General features: G+C 38.1%; 1 protein-coding gene across 1 annotated transcript in view; it reads right to left on the bottom strand.

Annotated features, from left to right (window-relative positions):
• Positions 1-3,180, bottom strand: part of kcnn1a (potassium intermediate/small conductance calcium-activated channel, subfamily N, member 1a) — a 190,571-nt gene extending 187,391 nt beyond the window's left edge. Inside the window, exon 1 of the mRNA XM_057856876.1 lies at positions 3,156-3,180. The gene's annotated coding sequence lies outside the window, so the exon portion shown is untranslated. The remainder of the gene's footprint in view (positions 1-3,155) is intronic.
• Positions 3,181-13,624: the final 10,444 nt, after the last annotated feature.

Genomic DNA, 13,624 nt, shown 5'->3' with positions numbered 1-13,624 from the left:
CTTACTCTAAAAAAGTAATAAATTACAGTTACAAATTACTTCTCCCAAAAAGTAATTGAGTTAGTAACTCGGTTACCTGAATGTAAGAGTAATTAGTTACTTGGAAAAGTAACTGGTGTTACCTTTCATGTTTTGTTTTGTTTTGTTTTGTTTTGTTTTGATTCCCCAAAACATATTTACCTTCACTATGTTTAGAAGTCATTTAATGTTGTGTATCAACCGTTTAAGTTGTTAAAATTGCTCCCGTTATTGTATTAGTTCCCTTCTGTCTACTTTCGACATGTGAAAGTTTTAAAACTGTTTCATCATTTAAAGATAGATTCACGTCAAGATTTTGCCAATTTAGGAGTATTTTAAATAAAAAGTTACTTAGGTTCGCTAGGATGGCTCTCTACAACAGAGCCTTCCTGAGAAGTCTACTGCTTTAAGATGGCGGCTGTCTACTATCGCCGGCGAGTCTATCATTTCGCATCTAGTTTGCTATACATGTGCTAACGCCGCCGTATCTGTCATTTCGCATTTAGTTCAATATACATGTGATATCTACTGTAGCATCATGTGCGTGTAGTTTGTAGGCTATCTGCTACAGTCAGGTATTATTGGGGCCACCTATAGTCGCATTTGCAACGGCATCACAACTCCCTTCCCTCCTCCCCACTCTCGCTCTGCTCTCTCGTCTCCGTGAGTCCAATTTATGAGGCAAGTGACTGTTTTTGAACATTTAAAAATGTTTATTTATTTTTTTATTTGAAATTATATCATTAATAATTAATCATTTTAATTGAGCCTTGGTGTCCACATGTGTGGACATCACATTTATATCAATATAGACATTTGGTATACAAGTAATGGTGTAACGGTACATGTAACAGTATTGAACCGTTTCGGTTCGTGGTGCTCGGTTCGGAACAGACGCATACCAAACGAGTTTCTGACGTGATATAACCCTTACTTTTCGAGGCTGTGAGTCGATCGGGTTACAGTTTCTTTGTGCTGATTATATTTACTCTGTCTTCACTACTATAATGAGGACCAACACGGTAGGACAGTTTACCCAGAAACGTCAACGGCACGACAACGTGGCCGCCGCGAGAACGCAGTGAAACGCGGGCGTTAGAGTCAATCAGCCAATGCACACAAGTCACAGTGCGGCCGCGTGTTAGATGTGTCCCAGAAGCGGCTCAACGCGACGCATGGAAAAGAACGGCAGAGTTTATTATTTGACGCGAGTCGCGGCCCTCCTGCGTCAATACTACTACCGGTAGCTAGGAGCAGTCAGTCGTGTAAAAATACGGTGGATTCGGTCGTTTTTAAAACTAATATGCAATCGTAACCTACTTTTTGAGTCCATCAGATCTCTTGAGTGGTAGATCGGGGCACAGTTGACTTGTCTTTGTTGATTTATTGCTGTCTTCTCTGCTTTAATAATAAAAAAACAACATGGCCCCGTGTTCAACACAAAACCCTGCTACCACAACAAAACAAGTAGGAAGTAATATTCACATAGGAACTAAAGTTATACAACATTAAATAAAAATATACAATATAAATGAATACTACATCACATTTGTAAAATATAAACACATAATAAAATAAATAATAGCCCATTTAAATAAAATAAATTGAAATGAGTTAAAACACCTGTGATTAAATAATAAGAATCCACAGATCCTGCTTACGCAATCAAATTTATTAATTTCTGTGTGGCGCTTTAACTTGAGAAAATCCACCAATAAAGCTTTTGAAAACCGTTCATAAGGGGAAAAAATGATTCACTGAGGCATTTCATTTGTAAAATACATGTTAAAATCTTTGTCATTGGGATTGATTTTCTCTTTAGCACAGGACTTCTTTTTACTTCTTGCTTTCAGAAAGAAAGCTGACCAATCCGCGGGGTCTGAAAGGCAAATTGTTGTTGGATTATCTTTAAATACCCGCAACTTTTTGAGCAGAATTCTAGCTTTGTATAGGCTAATGTTCCTATTGTTGAAAGCACAAAAGTGTGTACTAAAAAACTAGCACATTTTATATTTTGCATTTTGTTTTCTTATTGTACCGAAAATGAACCGAACCGTGACCTCAAAACCGATGCACCGAACCGAGATTTTTGTGTACCGTTACACCCCTACGTACAAGTGTGGTCAAAAATGTGATGTTAACATATGTGGTCTCGATTATATTGATAAATATTTATTGCTATATATATGTATTTTCTTATTTTCATTAATAGATAAAATAATAAGTTAATATAAAATTTTTGAAAAAAAAATGTTTTGAATAAATAAATTGATCACTCTAAATTGTCCCTTGGTATGAGTGTGTGCCCAAATGGCTGTCCGAAATGAGTGACATAAAATGAAAAAGAAATACACATTGGTTACGGCTCCCAATAATACTCAAAAGTTATTATTTTTTTAATTCTTTTAGTATTTAAATGACTTCAATGTCACGGGTTAATACTACTAGTATGCCAAATGTCCTGTTTTGCAGAAATGTCAGACAATTTGCAGTAATTGAAAAAACCTTGAAACTAGGACTTGTGTGCCCAACTGTCTTATCAGGGAGGACAAAGAACATGCTAGTACACGGAGCTTAAAACTGCATATCATGAATATCGAATAAATGCTGAAAGGCTTTATGTCAAGCTATTTGAGAATTTGTTCAATATGCTTTATATGCATCTTGAAGTTGTAAGTCATCCAAAAGTATCACAAGCAGTGGATAAATTATTATTAGAATGATATAGTCAGCCAACGAAACTATTGCCAAGACCTTAAGCCGGGTTAGCAAATAAATGCTCGCTTTCATCCACAAATTTCAGCACACGCACACACTATGATATGCTCTGATGCATGTTTTCTTCATCATACCGAGACCTCTTCCGAAAATATTGCCTCGCCCCAAATTTCCCACTATGCACTTCTACACCCCTGCAACCCACAACCACAATTATTAACATAATATAAATGAACACCTTCATAGTCGTGCACCTCAGAATTGAATTGTAAAGGCAGTTTTGGTTACACTGGATCGTGCCATGATAATAAAGTGAGTTCACAGGGTTTCGAATAAACCCAAAGTCATGCACTGGGGCCATTGGGGTGTGTAAATGCAAATGTGAATCAATAGTAGCTATAGAAAAGGAAAGGACGTACCTTCTCAGAGGTGGATGTTGCACAGTCTCTCTGTCTTTGGAAATGACTGGGAGGAAAAAAATCAATAGTCGCCGATAAGAACAGTTGCTCCTGCTGTTCTCGTGTCGTGTGGAATATTTTGGAATGCACGCGCAGTATTTCCACGTCTTATTGTCGCAGCTGAGAGCTTCTCGCTTCTGTTCCCCACCTGTTAGTGCGCCCAATGTTCAGTCACCTACATCTTGCCAAGAAAATTCTTGCTTCATTTTTTGTAATTACCACTGGCCGTGTAATGTGAATTATAGTCAATCGATTGGATTTTTAGATTTTTATTATATGAGGACAATGACGTGAAATCTGCAATGGTGCGAGGCAAAAAAAGCTGGCACAAATCAAGAAAAGCAGCGACTGGATCGGCGGGGGGGGTTTATGACCTTGCGTGTGCTGACGTCCCCGTCCTCCTCCTCCTCCTGTTTCTGAATTGATGCGGGGATTCCTGATGCTATTTTTAGACTCGTGGAGAGCCGTGCGTGCGTGGGTGGAGAAGAGAAATAGACAAGAAGGAGGAGAGAAACAGCCGGGAGGCTGGAAATGAGGAAGAGGGGATGGAGGGAGAAAAAGAGGAGAGGAGAGGAGGGGGTTCCCATGCCGACATCATCTGAGGCACACACACACACACGTACGCACACACATGCTCGCCCGCTGTGAAAGCTTTGAATCGTGACCGCACAAGAAACACTGAAAGGGTTCACACAGCAGTGCTGCTTTCTTTCCACCGGCCTTAATTTAATATTGAGAGTAATGCTATGCTGTGAGAATAATAATAATGCATGCATAGCAAGGATGGCTTTAGGTTTGCCCTGTGTTTTCTTTTTTCTCTTGTGACATAGGGCTGCAAGAAACAGATTAAATTTGTTCAGGATTGTTTTTATTGCAGACAATTACAATTGAGAATATAGTCCTACATAATGATAATTATAAAATAATCATATTTTAGCAGATCATTCCGCTGGGAATTTAAATGAGTTTGTTAATAGTAGATGTCCAATTGCCGTCTATTGCCGTCAATGGCAGTCAAAGAGATGAATTTTGGAGTATAATAAGTCTCCAGTGTTGTTTTTGCCAGGCCTTTAAATTTTTGTCTCATTCTTAGTCTTTTGGACAGTTATACTTATTAGCAGGGGTGAAAGTGGCTAGAATTTCTTGCCGGAACTCCCCGACATGATGGTCGCCACGGAGCCAGAAATTGGTGATCAAACCTCTTAAACTACTGAAAATTGTTTTAGCACAGTTATCTCTATAGCGCACACAATTGTTTTAGCACAGTTATCTATATAGCGCACACAATAATTTTTATTCAAAATTGTATTTTTTCAATGATTTACAAAATAAAAGCTAACAAAAAGAGCAATAACCCCAAACTCCATCTCCTAATTTTTATTTTCCCTCATTTCCTTACATACTAAATGCCAAATCTCAATTTTAATTACTTAAGAACATAGGATGAATATTAAAATTGAAGCTAATGTAAACATTTCCTTTTCTTTTTTTAATAACAAAGATATAAGTAACATACATTCAGAAAAATAAGTACAAATGACTTATATTATGCAGAGTGAAATGGAATATACATTTTGAAGATTGCGCAAATATTGACTTTTTTTTTAAATCATAAGGAAATGAATAAGTAGCCTAACATAAATGAACAAATAGTCCAAAGTGCACATTGAGAGCTAAGATGTTGTGAATCTTCCCATCAGAGCAAATAAAACTAAATATGATAAGCTTCCTCAACTCTTTCGTTGCTCTTAAAGATTTGATCCATTTTATGTTGCCCTGCCTTTTTTTTTTTGTCGCATCTATTCAACAACCTTTTTTTTTTTTTTTTTTTTTTTTTTTTTTTTGCTGTTCCAGAAAACATGCTCATTTGAACCAATTAGAGCTAACTATCTCTGCTGATCACATGTCAGTATGTCATCCAATTGAACGGATAAATGAGTCCAGGGGTTTTGCTTTGCTGCGTGTATTCGCACATTGACGTGACTCATCGTCGTCAGACTCAGATAACTGCAGCAGCTGGGGAAACCTCCATGCCGTCCGTGGAATAAAATAAATAATAAATATTGGTGGAAATGGATTATGCTACACAAGCACTTTATCATGCTTGTTGTTAACACTTGTGTATGTAAATCTGATGTTGGTAGATTGTTTTCTTCTTGGAGATGAAATGCATGTGTGGCAGCGTAGCATTTTTATTTTATTTTTTTTTACATAGCGTTCTGAAAGTTGTCGTCATATTTTCGGAATCAAAGCACCGTGTACCGGAACAGCATTCCGGCCCTGAATCTTATACCCGAACAGCATTCCAGCACTGAATCTTATCCCGGAACTGCGTTCTGGCCCTGAATCTTATACCGTAACTGCGTTCCTGACTGTTCTGGCCCACTTTCACCCTGCTTATTAGTTATTGTCATATTTTAGTCAACTCAAAATGTGTTTGTCTTCGTGTAGATTTTGTTGACGTTTACTAAAAATGTTTTCTTCTGTAAAATAAAGAAAATTGCTCCAAAATAAATAAAGAAATAAAGGTTTCCAGGTATTTCTAATGAACATTGACAAACGTGCACATGTTGTAGCTTCTAGAAGGACAACGCAAACAGTACATTATTTTCAATTCATTATACCCACCTAGACGCCATGGACTGTATGTGAAAAAAAAAATTGTCCGAGAGTTTAAGAGGACACTTGCCATTAGCATTAGCCTAATGCTAACACGAATGCTATGCTAACGCTATGAGTTACATTAAGTGTGTGATGGTCACTCACTACAGATTTTTAAAGTGCCTGTGACAGCATAAAAAAATCTTATATAGCATTTTTATGTGAATTAAAATCATACTTTGAGACGATTCAACTATATACAACAATTTGGCAAAGCGCAAATGACGAGAAATTAGTCTTTTAATCTACCGTTTAGCTCCACCTGTGATTATAGCACTCTAGCGTCCCCAGCTGGAGAATGACATCGGCAAGGTCCCGATTAAATCTGATTTAGAATTCAGCCAATTGAGGGGGAATTATTTGGAACGAGGAGAATGTGACGAAGTAAGCAGCAAAATGTCCTTGTTTCAATCTTTGTACTCCAATATTTTTACAGTATTTTTTTTTTAATCGTAGTATTTTTCCACAATTGCTAAATAATGACAATGACAAATAATAGTCTTGTGCTAAAGGGAATATGAAATATTAAAAATACATTTATTCAGTATGACATGGCAAAATTACTCCTCAATGGTCAAAACTGTCAAATTCTTGCACCTCCTGAACGATATTTTATGCCACCGGAGTTAGTCCATCTTTCGTCATTTCCCTGCCCCGGCTTAGGAGAGCGTAAACAAACCAGGAGGCGTAGCAGCTAGCTGACATGCTAACCCGAACCGAGCGGCGTTTCCAAGTCTTATTCTTGCCTTTCGAAGCGAAAAATCACACAAAACTGCCCACAAAACTGTGATCATGTCACACGGCGGCTAGGTTGTTGATGGTCTTCACCGATCGGCAACACCCTAGGCGGCGAGCAAGTTACAGCTCGTCGTTCCTCTGCTGCAGGCAGGAGAGCTTGTTTGCCAGGGAAGCAGCTGGAGAATGACCACCGGACAAACCGGCCGGCATCAGAGGAGGGCATAGCTGCCCGAGCCCAACCTGAGGATATTGGTCTATTGCCGGGCACACAAAGAGGGCAGAAGGGCTGGAAGTCTGGACGATATAGAGATCCACACGAGCATAAGTCGAGTATAGCGCTCTCCCGGCGGGCACGCGAAGAGGACCGAGGGGGTGTGCGGCAAGCCGCCGGTCGTCAGTCGAGTGGCCTTCTTGGTGGACAAGGAGTATTGTGACCCACAAAATGCAAGCCATCTCCTTATTAAAACGTGTGTCATGATCACAGTACTTGACATAATACAAAACACGATGTTTACTCACTCAAGTCCAATGGTCTCACAGTTGTCGGACTTGTTTTGGCCATTCTCCGCGGTGAACGGGAACTTTTTGAAACCCAAAAAGGCTCACCTGCCTCTCCCTGGTGCAGCAACAAAACCCTGCAGCACATTGGGCTAGCGTGATGCGAAAAATAAACGAATGAATTCGCAAAATCAGCTGAACCCGCAGTCCATCTGCATGCTATAAAGCAATACTGTATTGTGAGATGCTGACCTAGGGTGACGTCACATTCGCATTCCTCCTAGATCCAGAAAGTCATTCATTTTCGTGGTGAGGGATTCAAAAAATTGAATATATAAATCAAAATATATTATTATATTATTATATACAGTATATTTTCAATACAAATCAATTTTTTTGTCACACGACCCAGCCAACACTTTTTCACCCATCGACACCGTTCGATTGACATGGATACCCGGGTGATGCAGGCTCGCTTTGGTTTGACAACCAAAAAATGACGTTTCGCCTAAAAAAACACGGAAATTTCAACAAAAGTGGAAAATTTCGGAATGTATAGTCACACATTTTTTCATCCTATTCACGTAATTCACATATTGAAACTTTTGCAAACTAAAAATCGCAATTGCAGTTAAAAATGCAGTATATATATTTGAAAGTTTGCTGACAAAGGTGCACAATGATGTTTTGGTTTAGCCAAATACTGTTCCACCAAAATTTGCCAAAACTTTTCACATTTATTTTTTTTTTCTTTATGGATATTACATTGACTGAGACATCCATGAACGTCACAGTGATCACTTATGACGAGAACATACTTAACATCAATAAAATACAGAAATTTGGGTACATCGCACTGATGTTTTCGAATGTTGACGTCGAGGGTGGATATCCCAAGGGGACACTGGGGTACACATCCCCCTTTTCATCCAAGCTGCCCCCCCAAATAATTTAGGACACAATAAGCATTTTTGGAGCTGTAGACTTAATTCAAAGTAAACTCTGTTCAGTTCTCATTTTAGTCACGCAATAATGTGCTATTTAAATAGGAGAATCATTGTCTCATACCTCCCTTGCAACAAATTGCAGTAGAAGATGTTGTATAACTAAACATAATTCTCTAACCTGAAGCATTTTAGATTGTTACCTAACACTACCATAACCTAGCCAAAAGGATGATGACACACACACACAACTCTATACCAGTATATATTAGGGGTGTAATGGTTCGTACAAGAAAAACATTCTTTTTTTTTTTTTTAATCACAGTATTTGAAAGTTAAAGTTTGTTCTATTGTCTGAAAATACAATGCAGCTCTTATCAAAGTGCAAAATAAATACAAGAAAACATCAAACTTGTGCATTTGCGTTTTTGTTGTTCTAACATTCTTTCATTCCAAGTTTATGTGCAGAAACAGACAACACACCCTTTTTGTAAGGATCGAGTGAGGTAACAGTTAATGACAGGTAAAACCAGCCAGGCAGCAACCTTGGTAAATGTTCAACAAAATTAAGATACTATCATTTTCAATGTTGGATTACACACAGTTAACTGTAACCATTTCCATCAACATACACACCCACAGCAGATTATAATAATATTAAATACTGATAGTATTATAATTTTTAATATGAAAAATTCAAGTAGTTCAAAAACTGAAAAAGCATCTCTTGAAATAGTGCAAAAACAAATACTCACTCAGTGTTTCAATGACTTTAGCCTAAGTAAACATTTCCTGTGTAAAGCTTACTTTTTGTGGTGCCTAACTGTCGACCAATCACATGCATTCCCCTTAACCCAACCTTTACAGTTACTGTTGGGTTTAGAGGAATGCATGTGAGGATCGAGTGTTAGTAATCCTGCATTTGATAGTTCACATTCTGTACATTGGCCATAACTTTCCAAGTAGTGATCAGTGGTAACTTCTTCGTCTGTTTTGTTTATTTTTCTTTTTCTCGTAATGTCGGTTGTTAGTTTAGGCGCATTACCTCTACCACCCCCTGGAGTAAAGGAGGACTAATTCTGACATTGACGAAATGAATACAGATACCGTTACACTCGTTTTTATTTTATTTTTAAACCCCAAACCCACCCCACCCCACCAAAAAAAAAAACTGTGGAAAAGAGGACATCACACGGCCAGTCAGTAAAAGGGAGTTTGTCTCATATTTTGTTGTTTTCTAAGAGGTCTGTCATCTTTCTATTAACAAAGGCCCTCTTCGATATCTAGCAAAACGCAGAAAATGAAGCCATAAATCTGAAATGTGGAGGTAAGTGGAGGGACGCTTGGCTTGCAGGGAGCGGTTTTATTATTTATCACCAGTCGGCTATTTTTAGCTCAGCTGCCGTGTTGGCGTCAAGGGTTTCCGGGTGCATGGATGGCAGGTTTCCCCATCACCCGCAGGTGACACGGCGGGGGGGCAGAGGTGGAACAACCGTAGGCGAATGCATGGGGAACAGAAATGCCGTTTGAATGGGAACTCCACAGAAAAATATATGATATTAGTAGAGGTGCACAATAATTATCGGTCCAATAATTTTCGGTCCGATAATACGAATTATGACGTCATCCCAATAAATCCAATAACACTATATGTTATCGGGCCTATTAATAATATTTTGGGCACGGTGTCGGATTGTGATGTGTGCGTTTGTTTCTACTCCTGTTTTGCCAGTATGCAAAGTTTTCCTACTGTTCTATAGGCCGTATTTTTCCTTCACTGAGTTATAAACCTTACTATGGCAATTAACAATGTTTGCATTTTACAGTGTTATGTTTACAAGTTTTTGAGAGGCCTTTTGGTTCTGGATAGGCTTGCTGTTCTATAATTGCCAGGTTAAGAAAGTTGTTTCATGGACCAAAACGACAAGTCTCCTCCACTGTTGCACCAAATGTTTTATCTACTGACAAAGGACAATACCTGTTGGGTTTATGTTTGTTTTAGATCAGTGCTCATTGTTCAGGGGAACACATCGTCAATGATGTTGACTGAATGATTGTGATTGACTCAAATTATATTTATTTGAAAAAAGTAGGGGCGCTTTATTTGAAGTCAAAACTGTTTTTGCCTTTGTTTTTGTTTTTTTAATTATGATAATGTTCATATCGTTATGAAAGTTCTGGTGTGGTCAAAGGCAAATCTATGCTAAATCAACCACTAGTATTTTTGGCCTGCAGGTGTTCAAAAACTCAAACATGAATATACATTGAAAAATTATACATAAAAATTATATATAATTTATATAATATTTAAATTTTCGGTTATCGGTTATCGTATCGGTATCGGCCTTGTGTAGTAGGAAATTATCAATATCGGTATCGGTTTCAAAAAATGGATATCGTGCACCCCTAGATATTAGCCTTGATTTTTTTACCCTTTATAGGCAACTGATTTAACTCATTGACTGCTATTCGCGGCGCAATGTTCATTCGCACCTCCCAGTCCAAGTGCATTGGACATCCAATGCGTCAACACCAAGATGAGCATTCACAGCCATTTCTCCCACTTCAAATGAACTGGACGTCTATATTGGCAGGCAATGAGTTTAATACTATGAAAGAATAATATTAATAGTAATAATAAATAATTTTCGAGTGTTATTGGGAGCCATAAGTAAAGTGTATTTCTGTTTTTATTTATGTTAATTTGATGAAGTTTGTTATTACCCACATTTTATTAATATACAGTATTTTATCTATTCATTCAAGATTTTAATTAAGTAATGATTAATATGTATATATGAAATCAAGACTTGGGGTTCACATATTTGGACAACACATTTTGTGTCCTGTATACTACACCAGCATATCATATTGTGGCCTACAAGTATGGAACCCCAAAAGGGTCCAAATTAAATAAATAAATACATCATTTTAAAATAAATTCCACTTTAATAAATAACAAACAAATTGTGCAATATGGCCCTTAAAATGTAATATAAGGTAATATTGTTTTGAAAAGGATTTTACAAGATTAAAAAATAGTACTTTTTCACAAAGTATTTTCCCAAAGATAGTTTTCAGAATGCCTTTTACCATAATAGCCTTATTATTTCATTCTTGTCACTTTTCAGCACAGTGAGATGAGATTTCAATAATTTGTCTTCTGTCAGTCAAATATATAAGGCGGAGTCAGTTAAGTGATTGGCTGGATCATGGACTCTGCTTAGCTCCTAGCATTTGGTTGCATGATTGAACGTTTAGGTAAACTTAAAAACTGCTGCTAAAAAATGCTTTTTATCTTGTAAAATCTTTTTCATTATAATATTACCTTATTTTACAATTTAAGGACCATACTACACAATCTGTCTGTATTTATCAAAATGGTATTTATTTCAATATGTTGTTGTTATTTATTTAATTTTGACCGTTTTGGGGTTCTTATACAGTGAGAAAAATAAGTATTTGAACACCCTGTGATTTTGCAAGTTCTCCCACTTAGAAATGATGGGCAGGTTTGAAATTTTCATGGTCGGTGCTTGCTTGTCCACTGTGAGAGACAATCTAAGGGAAAAAAATCTAGAAATTACGGTGTATGATTTTTTAAACAATTTATTTCTATCATACTGCTGCAAATAAGTATTTGAACGTCTATTAGCTAGAATTATGGGCCTCAAAGACCTGTTATTAGCCTTTCATAAGTCCAACAAATAAGTGGAGTGGAGATGGACTTTTTGAGTCTGACTTTTTGACCTCTTTGAGGCGGTTAGCTGCATGTGAACACCTGTCCACCCCATACAATCAGGAAGACTCCAATTCCTAACATGGTCAAGACCAAAGAGCTGTCCAAAGACACCAGAGACAGAATTGTAGACCTCTAGAAGGCTGGACAGCGTTACGGGGCAATTGCGAAGCAGCTTGGTGATATAAAATCGTTGGAGCAATTATTAGATAATGGAAGAAGCTAAACAAGATCTCGGACTGGGGCTCCTTGCAAGATCACCCTTGTACGTTCTCAGTGATCCTAAGAATGGTGAGGAATCAGTCAAGATGACCTGAAAGGAGCTGGGACCACCATTTCCATGGTTAATGTTGGGAATAGGCGTCATGGTTTAAAAACATGCATGGCATGGAAGATTCCCCTGCTTAAACCAGCACCTGTCCAGGCCGTTTTAAGTTTGCCAATGACCATTTGGATGATCAAGAGGAGTCGTAGGAGAAAGTCATATGGTCATATGAGATCAAAATGGAACATTTTGGTCTTTATTCTACTCAAAGTGTTTGGAGGAAGAGGCGTGATAAGCACCATCCTAAGAACACCATCCCTACTGTGAAGCATGGGGATGGTAGCATCATGCTTGGGGGTTTGTGTTTTTGTTGGTGTTTCTCTGCATATGGGACCAGACGACTGCATTGTATTAAGGAGAGGATGACTAGGGGCATTTATTGTGAGATTTTGGGGAATAACCTCCTCCCCTCAGTCAGAGCATTGAAAATGGGTTGTGACTGGGTCTTCCAGCATGACAATGGCCCGAAGCAGGCAGTTAGAATAACCGAGGAGTGGCTTCGTAAAATGCATATCAAGGTTCTGATGCGGCCTAGCCAGTGTCCAGGCCTAAACCCAATATAAAATCTTTGGAGGAAGCTCAGACTTCGTGGTTCTCCATGACAGCCCAGAAACCGGATTGAAGAGAGAGAAGATCTGTGTGGAGCAGTGGTGCAAAATCCCTGTTGCAGTCTGTGCAAACCTGGTGAAAAGTTACAGGAACCGTTTGACCTCTGTAACTGTAATCAAAGGCTGATGTACCAAATGTTAACAGTGATTAACTCGGGTGTTCAAATACTTATTTGCAGCAGTATAATACAAACAAATTGTTTAAAAAAAAATAAATCTTACAATGTGATTTCTGGATTTTTTTTTTTTAGATTGTCTCTCACAGTGGACAAGCATCTACCATGAAAATGACAAACCTGCCCATCATTTCTAAGTGGGAGAACTTGCAAAATCGCAGGGTGTTCAAATACTTATTTTCCTCACTGTACATTACCCAAAAGTTGATGTCCATGCATACAGATGCCAGGTCTTAATGGGGTTATGTTTTATTTTAATGACAAAAAAATAGTCACTTTGACCCGTACACACTAGATAAAAGGTTAAGGAAAGAATGATCACATTTTCACCATTGATGCACTTGACCTATACGAGGTTTAAAAAAAAAAAAATAGAAAGAAAAAGTCAAAAAGGTTGTTATTAACAAACTAGTCAATGAGATTCTCCTCCAAATGGTGAGATGTAGCAGGGGAATAAAGAGAAAGGCTTGGCGCGCAAAAGATAAAAAATGCAAACAAAGAGGAGACTGATGCGGGGAAGGACACAAACAGGCTTGTCTGATTGAGTGGGAGACAGGAGGGCTGGGGGGAGGCTAGGTAGAGGGCGCGCAGGGAGACAGAGTGCATTAGAAATGATTGCAGAGCAGCGATAGAAGGAGCATGCTGGATGGGCTAAATTCTGATGTTCTGGCTGATAATGCTGCCTTGTGTCCTAATGAAAAAATCCAGATGCTATCTGTCTCACTCTCTCTCTTTGGAAAA

This window comes from Corythoichthys intestinalis, chromosome 14, assembly GCF_030265065.1.
Source record: "Corythoichthys intestinalis isolate RoL2023-P3 chromosome 14, ASM3026506v1, whole genome shotgun sequence".
In the NCBI taxonomy this organism is placed as follows: Eukaryota; Metazoa; Chordata; class Actinopteri; order Syngnathiformes; family Syngnathidae; genus Corythoichthys; species Corythoichthys intestinalis.
Note: the sequence above shows the minus strand (reverse complement) of the source record. Positions and strands in the feature narration are given on the sequence as shown.